The sequence below is a fragment of the Humulus lupulus genome, chromosome 3, assembly GCF_963169125.1.
Source record: "Humulus lupulus chromosome 3, drHumLupu1.1, whole genome shotgun sequence".
NCBI classification, from domain to species: Eukaryota; Viridiplantae; Streptophyta; class Magnoliopsida; order Rosales; family Cannabaceae; genus Humulus; species Humulus lupulus.
The window spans coordinates 165,557,462-165,566,668 of NC_084795.1; the positions used below are offsets into that span (position 1 = coordinate 165,557,462).

General features: G+C 34.7%; 1 long non-coding RNA gene across 1 annotated transcript; it reads left to right on the forward strand.

Moving 5' to 3' along the window:
* Positions 1-6,384: 6,384 nt before the first annotated feature.
* Positions 6,385-8,486, forward strand: LOC133821437 (uncharacterized). Its single transcript, XR_009887574.1, has 3 exons — positions 6,385-6,451; positions 7,175-7,269; positions 8,268-8,486. It is a non-coding gene; the product is annotated as an uncharacterized LOC133821437 (long non-coding RNA).
* The last annotated feature ends 721 nt before the right edge of the window (positions 8,487-9,207 follow it).

Consider the following 9,207-nt stretch of genomic DNA (forward strand, 5'->3'; position numbering starts at 1 on the left):
TTTGTATTTGTGGGGACAGTTAGTGGACTATGAGTACCTATTATTTCAGCACTGAAGGCTAGGGACCTGATGCAGGAAGGTTGCATAGGATTCCTAGCGAATGTTGTGGATACCTCTAAAGTTGTGTCGGTTGGACCGGGGGAGACCAGATTGGTGTGTGAGTTTCCAGATTTATTTCCAGAGGATCTGCCAGGGTTTTCGCCGTAGCAGAAGATTGATTTTGTTATAGAATTGGCGCCAGGGGCGGAGCCAGTATCTAGGACACCTTACAGAATGGCTCCGGCGGAGTAGAAGGAGTTGAAGATTCAGTTGCAGGAGTTACTAGATTTGGGGTTCATCAGACCTAGTTTCTTGCCATGGGGTGCTCCAGTGTTGTTCGTTAAGAAGAAGGATGGATCTCTTAGGATGTGTATTGATTACAGGGAGCTGAACAAGTTGACCATTAAGAACGAGTATCCACTACCTAGGATCGACGATTTATTTGACCAGTTACAGGGAAGAACGGTGTTTTCCAAGATTGATCTCCGATCAGGTTACAATCAATTAAGGATTAAAGAAGAGGACATACCAAAGACCGCTTTCCACACGAGATACGGACACTATGAATTCCTGGTTATGTCCTTTGGATTAACCAATGCCCCAACATCTTTTCTGGACATGATGAATAGGGTTTTCAAGGGCTACTTGGACAAGTTTGTGATTGTGTTCATCGATGACATTCTGGTGTACTCTCAGTCAGAGACAGAGCATAAGCAACATCTATGTTTGGTATTGCAGTTGTTGAGGAGCATAAGTTATATGCTAAGTTCAGCAAGTGTGAGTTTTGGCTACCACAAGTCACATTTATGGGCCATATTGTCAGTATGGATGGGATTCTGGTTGACCCAAATAAGATTGAGGCAGTGAGAGAATGGCCTAAACCGAGTAGTGTTCCTAAAGTTGGGAGTTTTCTGGGATTGGCAGGGTATTATCGGCGGTTTGTTGAGGGGTTCTCTAGGATAGCTATGCCATTGACAGAATTGACAAAGAAAAAGACAAAGTATGTTTGGACTGACAGATGTGAGAACAATTTTAAGGAGTTGAAGCAGCGACTGATCACCCCGCTAGTGTTGGCAGCAGTGGTATTCGCACTTAAGATTTGGAAACATGATCTATATGGTGAGAAGTGCGAGATATACACTGACCATAAGAGTTTGAAGTACTTCTTTACTCAGAAGGATCTGAATATGCACCAGAGTCGGTGGCTAGAGTTGATAAAGGATTATGATTGTGATATCCTATACCATCCTGGGGAGGCTAATGTAGTGGCTGATGCATTGAGTCAGAAAGGCCCAGGACAGTTGTTCAGTTGAGACAAATATTTGATAAGTTAGCTGAGGAGATGACTAGAGCGGGTATAGAGTTGGTGGTTGGTTGGTTAGCCAACATCACTCTTCAGTCTACACTCCTTGAGAGGATCAAGGAGGCATAGGGGAAGGATTCCCAGTTGAGAGGTCACAGGGAGAACGTCTTAGTCGGAGCGGCTAAGGACTTTTCTAGCTCGGAGATGGTATTACTGAAGTACAAGGGTCGGATCTTTGTCTCGATGGACTCTGATATCCGGCGGGAGATCTTGGATGAATCGCATACCACTCCCTATTCCATACATCCAAGTACGATGAAGATCTACCAAGATTTAAGAACATTGTATTGGTGGTCGGGCATGAAGAGAGATGTGGTGGATTATGTGGCCAAGTGCTTAACTTGTCAGTAGGTCAAGGTTGAACATTAGAGGCCAGCAGGGTTGCTACAGCCTCTATGGATTCCAGAGTGGAAGTGGGAAGATATCACCATGGACTTCATGGTTGGTTTTCCGAAGACCATGGGACAGCATGACTCGGTATGGATGATTGCCCACTTTTTACCTATCAGGACGACTTATACTGTGGAGTAGTATGCCGAGTTATATGTGAAGGAAATTGTTCGACTTCATGGGGCTCCGTGGTCGATAATATCCGATGGGGACCCCACCTTCACCTCCAAGTTTTGGGAGAGTCTGCTGAAGGCTATGGGCATGCAGTTACGATTTAGCACCACTTATCATCCTCAAACAGATGGACAGTCTGAGAAGACGATTCAGATACTGAAGGACATGCTACGAGTGTAATGCCCCGAATTTCCTAATAAGGGTTAGGACCTTGATTAGGAGGCCGGGAGGGCCATAATTGAATTATGATGCTATTTAATGATCATATGCATGTTTATGTGAATTATATTATAATATGATGATAAATGCATGCATATGGGTGTATTTATAATTATAAGGGTATTTTGGTAATTTGGCCCGTTGAGGGCCTAATTGTGTATTTTTGTGCATGTGGGTGAGTTATGATTGGTACCACATTATATGTGGATTTTTTCGAGCCTTTCGGCATGAGACGATCATGAAATGCAAGTGTTCGGTCTAGTCATAACGGGTTAAGTTCGGGGCTCGGGGTGAGTCTCGGGGTGATTTTAATGATTAGAGCATTACCGGGAATTAAAGGGTAATGGGATATGATTTATTGGTGTCTTAGATTATTGAGAATAGCGGGAATTGGAGGGTGTTAATTATGATTAACGAAATAGGTGCGAAAGGACGGTTTCGCCCTTAGTGGCTATTAAGGCTTTACTTTAGACTTGAGGGCATTTAGGTCTTTTCACCCTAAGAGATTGATATCAGCCATTAAGGCTGTAGAAGAGTAACAAAAACAAAGTCTTATTCTCCCTTATCTCCCGATAGGTTTTCTCCCTCATTTCTCTTTGAATTTTCAAGCTTCTTTTTGAGGAATCAAGCCAAGGAACAACCACTACAACATTTTTGACCAAATATTACGGTCAAATATGACAGAATTTAAAAAGCGTTATTAATGCTATGGGTAAATAATAAGAAACACATACAAAATTTTGGAGACAAATGGCGGTAACTAAAATAATAGGCGCCAATTAAAATACACGCGTCTTTTTCTGGTTTTATTATCTAACCCAACCTTTCTCATCCCATCTCTCTCACTTCTCAATCCTAACTCTATTCTTAGTCTCTCATTCCCTCTCTCACTTCTCAACTCTATTCTCAGTTAACTCTATCTCCTTTGCTTCTCTATTCTCAATCTCACTTCTCTATCTCCTTCACATCTAACCTCTTGGATCTGTCTTCAAGTCTTACCATTTCTCATGTAGGTGGCTGGTGCAAGAGGTTGGACAGCGACAGAAACGGGGCTCAAGGGTGCATGGGCTCGACGATATTTCTCTCTCTCCCTGCTTTCGACGGTTATGCCCTTATTTTGAGTAGATTTACTAGCTTTCACCCATTACCTCTGTTTTTTTGCCTTAAATTTCAGCTACAAATCTTTCTTCTAAGGGAAATTTCAGACCTTATTTGCTTTAATGTGCACTATTGTTTAGTTTTGTTTTTTATTTGTGAGATACTAAATTTTTTAATTTGGGGATACTGAAGCCCTTAAGTAGTGTTATAGCTCCATTTATCATATGGGTTTTGTTGATTTGGGGATACTGAAACTAATAAACACTCCTGGTTTTGTTTCTTCTTTTTTCTATTTTTGTTTCATTCCACTCACAGGTTCTCGTTGGATTTATGTATTAATTAAAGGAATTTTTTAATTTCCTTTTAGTTGGTTTTTGTAGAATTTTGAAATACTAGATGAATTGAGGCAATTGGCAAGGGCTTCGAACTATGGGTAATATCTTTTTCTTTTCTATTATTTAATATCAATGCACAAAATTATGATTGTTTTGTTTCTATTAATTTAATTTCTTATCATTGTGGATTTGACTTCTATATATATAAATTTGAAGCTATGGTTAAGTGATAAAAATTATGTAAACATTAATCTCAATTACTTAGTTTTGGCATTAAATGTGAATTGCAAGTAGCAATTGGGAATTTTTATGAAAAGTATTGAAATTATTAATTTGATGCATGGTCATGCTGACTTGCTTGATTGTTCTGTTGCTGTCTATAATTATTACTGCTTGTTGTTGAGGCACCACTCAGATGTTAGTTGATGTTATGCTATAAGGACTCCTAAGTTGATGCACCTCATTTCTGCCCGTGGGTATTCTGTCACTAGGTCAGGATATAGAATATATCTACACTACAGAGGTTATGAAAAATGTTTGTAGATTTCTTTGTAGTTGTGTTTGCACTTTAGCGAATAACAATTATTTTTTTATGAAGCTTAACATATGCTCTTTAAATTCAATGAAGGTGCCAAGAAGAAAGTATTTGTTTAGTATTGAGAAATAAAAATGGCTTATTACACTTTTCCTATCTTGTTTTGGTTCTTTTTGTAATTGTTGTTATTTTGCTACTGTTGATATTAAAAAAGGCTATTGATAGGCTGGATTTAGAAAAGTACCAGAATATAATAGTTATTATTAAATGATGTTTATCATGATGCAATCATTTTGGTATAGTTTAAATTAGTTATTTCCTTGAGACATAGTTTCACAGACTAGAATAATGTTGAAGAGTTTTCCTTCATTATTTATTGCTTGATTATGTTTATAGTGTATCAAGCCTTTTTTACTTGCTTTCTGAAGGAAGTTATGAAACACTTTATGTCTTCATTGCTCCCTACTGTGTGAAAAAATAATGCCTTAATGGCAACAAGTTGTTTGATGTTGTAATCATGTTCAGATTTGCTATTAGAATGAGTATGGGAGGAGACATACAAATAGAACAACATGATTCAGTAATTGATAAGCTTAATATATTTGTTTATTTTCAAGGATAAATATATAGGAATTTGACAATGGTCAATTTTATGTTATTTCAGGCATGGGACTGTCTCTGACTGGAACCATTTTGAAATGCTTGATTTTGTTTGCTTTGTATTCTCTTTTCTTATTTACAATTTTGGTAAGTAGTTTATATGATAGTTATGAGATTGGCTTTCCATTCACTCCTTATATTATTGATTTATTTATTTATTTTAGTTTTGATCTTGTAGTTGTTCCCAAGCTTTTGTTTGAATCTACATTTTGTTTTCTATTTATTTATAGTTATGAGATTGGCTTTGCATTCACTTGTTATATTTTGATACACTTTGTTGGATCTTAGAAGTCTAATCACGATGATCAATTTTGATTGTTGTTATATCTATCATTTCGTATACTACATACCATAAACAGATTTAAAAATTGTCATTCATCACAAACCACCTCCATTTTTCTTTTAGATTTTATGGATTATTGTAATATAATTGCTTAACTGTATATTTATAGTATAAGTAGTAATATATAGAAATCAAAAGTGAGTGATACTTGAAATGACATCTCTTATCTCAAATGTGACACCAAAAGATTAAATGAATGAAATTGGAGTATAGATGCATTTGATGTGCTAAGAATCCACATTTGTCGATTGATCGTTATATAATTTCAAATTTTAGCATTATTTAGATTCTAAGGTTGTCCTTGGGATGTTGGAAAAGAGGTTATAGTTCTACATAAGAGTATGCTTAATTGAGTAGGTAGTATTAAGCTTTCTTTATTTCTTTGTAAGGTTATTGGAGTGAATACCAATACTGTTGGAGTTTTAGGTCTGTCTAAGCCTGGTCATGTCATTATTAGACTAGCTAGTTTAAATATTTGGAAATTTATAGATAAATTATTGAAGTTGGTTTTTTATTTATTTGTTGCTGCTAGTCTTCTATTTATTTTTGAAGAAGAGAACTCTAGAACATATCTTTCTTTACTAACTAATAAGTCACATGAAGTGTGGTGATGGGTTGAGTCTCTAATGTGTGAGTTGTGTGATATAATTATTTATTTCTGGTTATGATGTAGCCCTCTGTCGTTCCATCTTTGGGTTGAGTCTCCAATGTGTGAGTTGCATGAAACTCATTTTTGTCATACAATGTGAATTTTTTTAGTTATACTAAAGCTTGAAAACTTGCCATATTCTTTTAATTTTTGAGTGGTTTGTTTGCTCTAACAAGTGTATTTAAATGATATTGAGATTCCACAACAGAAATATTTCAAATTTTTTGCATAAAACTCATTTTTGACATTCAATCTGATTTTTTCAAGTTTATTATGCTGAAACTTAAAAACTTGCCATATTTTTTAAATTTTTTAGTTTTGAGTGGTTTGTTTTCTCTAACAAGTGTATTTAAATGATTTTAAGATGCCACAAAAGAAATTTTTCTTATCAAAACTAAAGTAACCCTTGCCTGAATGTTTTCTAGCAGAGTTCACATTTTAAATCAAAGTTCAAGAAGCTTAATAATCTCAACTCAAGTAATTAGGTCATTATTCATTAAAAGGAAATTATTTCATCAAAATATACCATAAGTGAATGAAACAGTACTAGAATTTTCTAGAATATATAACTTTAAGTAAAGGATTGATTCTGAAGTTCTGGTAGATAATTCCTGTTCTACAACTCATCAACATGAAACTGGAAAAAGTATTATTTTCTTTCTCTGATTTTTCCTTTCCAATCTTTTTTCTCTGTTTTTTTCCTTTAAATTTATTTGATTTATAAAGAGTATGGCTTCAAATAAGAAAAAATAATTTATTTGGAGTGAATAGTTACTATATATAACAAACTAGGTTTACTTGGCTTTGTTGACGATATGGATTTTATGTATTAATGAGTTCTTTCTTTATCTAGTGTACCTCTATGGTTGACATGTTTTTTGTAGTGCAGTAGACACAAGTATTTGGTTAGGTGGAATTTCTTTGTCTCTTATTTTGTGTTATGAATAGATTAGTGTTAATCTAAATATTTAAATTTTCAATTATTAAAAAGAAATGCTATACTGACTCTTAACCTAAGCACTTTGTAGAGGCAAACTAATGCTAACATGGAATAAGACAAGATCCAAAATTCCCCAGGCTTCTCATCTTGACAAAGTGCATGATCAGCAACTGAACTTTCACTCATGCATGTGAATATGTTTTTAGAAGGATCTAGTTGTCAGTTGATTATTATTATTATTATTATTATTATTATTACTATGACTATGACTATGACTATTACTATTACTATTACTATTCTAGTACATGTTTGTCTTTTAAGTGCCTATGTAGTTAGTTTTATCTTTGACAATTCATATTGTTGATTTCTGTTAATTGCTTTTTTGGTTATCAACTAATTTCTTTACATCAATTGGGATGGATAATACAGAATGCAGCAATCATCATCATCATCACAATCACGTACACAATGCTGCTGTCACTAGTGTTACTATTGTTTCCGAAGGAACTCTCGATATTGATGAGGTGATTAACTATTACTTTATTGTGTGCGTTGAATTGCATTTACTTCAGGAGTCTAATCTTATGCCTATAACCATATTACCTTTACAGTGTCGTTGCCCGTTGGCTTTTAGTTCAGCCAATAGCTATCAAGGCAGTGAATCTTTTGAATTATTCCTTATTTATTATCCACTAGGTATTCTTTCTTTAGGTGCATACATAAATACTTGGATGCCTGTTTTATAGACATACATTTTAACATATCATATTGGTCGAAATTCAATGAAAGTTTTCTACGCTGGTTTTTTCTTTTGAAACAAAAATTTGTTGTAATAATATAATCCGTCGATACAAGAAGTCTTGTGTTGTGCTTTAGAATTATGCTGCTGAATCTTTTTTTCATTTTCATTAATCTTTATGTATCGATAAAGTTCTTTAGGTATCATAAATCTGAAAATAGTAATGTTGAGCATTCTGGAGCTGCTCGGGGATTGAGTGAGATCAGTTTCTTAATTTGAGAAAGATTAAATTTCATATCTTGTTAGATGCAACTTATGTCTGTTCTTAATTATCTGAATTCAGGGCATAACACTAAATATTTTGATACTTTTTGTATTTAAATATAATACATAGTGCTTTTAAATATCCTATAATTGGTAGACACATACTTTATAAGTTTAGATACTCAGTTCTAGAATAACATATTAATAAGGGAAAGAAAAAAAAAGTCTCACTCTTTGGTTATTACTCTTGGTAAAGAGATTTTCCATTATGCGATTGTCTATATATTCTTTTCCTGAATTTTCATCTGTTTGTCTTTTCTCTTATAGTACCTTGTCTATTTAATTCTAGTTCCTATACAATATTATTTGGTTCAGTAGTATATTTTCTTGGCTATGCAACCTGTAAAGTCAAAATCTTTCATAGATGCAATCTAAGATTTTGTGATAGGTTGCAGTTTCCACTACAAAGGCTTATATAAAATTTCTTTCTGATGGATTTGTGTCCACCAATTGTATCAGGTGACTGGACAATAACACTTTGAGTGAAGCAATTCCTGCATCTTTGGCTAACATGACACAGCTTGCCTTCCTGTAATTCTTTTCAACTTTTAGCATTTTAATACTACTTGTTATCAAGGCTCCATCACAAGTTGAATAGTTTATAAAAAGGTTTTATGGGATTTTTTTTAATGGTCTAGGGACCTGTCATACAACACTCTAAGTGGTCCAGTACCAAGGTTGCCTGCCAAGACCTTCAAGTAAGTCATTTTCTATATTGTAATTGTTGTTGTTGTTATTAAGATAGATTATTTGAGAGATTATCATTAAATAACATGTTACAACTGCTCTAATTTGCTTCAAGCCTGGGCTGCATTTGTCTACTACTTCTTGGGTTTGGTTTCCTTCTTTGGTGGAGGAACAGACAAAGCTAGCAAATTTTCTTTGACGTCAACGGTTAGTAAACCTAACTCATTTTTTAAGCAATATCATTAAAAAAGAAACAAAAGAAGAAGAGATTAACAGTTGTAGGCTTTAAAAAATTTCAGAGCAACATCATGAGGAGGTTTGCCTTGGAAACCTTAGGAGATTTCAATTTAGAGAGCTTCAGATGGCAACAAACAACTTCAGCAGCAAGTACTTGGTTGGAAAAGGTGGTTTTGGAAATGTCTACAAAGGCTGTCTCAGAGATGGTACAGTAGTAGCAGTTAAAAGGCTTAAAGATGGTAATGCCATTGGTGGTGAGATTCAATTCCAAACTGAAGTTGAGATGATCAGGCTGGCAGTTCACATGAACCTTCTTCGGCTTTTTGGGTTTTGTATGACGGCCTCTGAGAGGCTCTTAGTTTACCTCTATATGGTAATGCCATGGAGCAAGTTTCATGCATGATTTACTTTTGTGTATCTTGTAATTTTTCTGTTTTTCATTTTTGAAGTAAAAAATGTTCAAGATTATAAAACT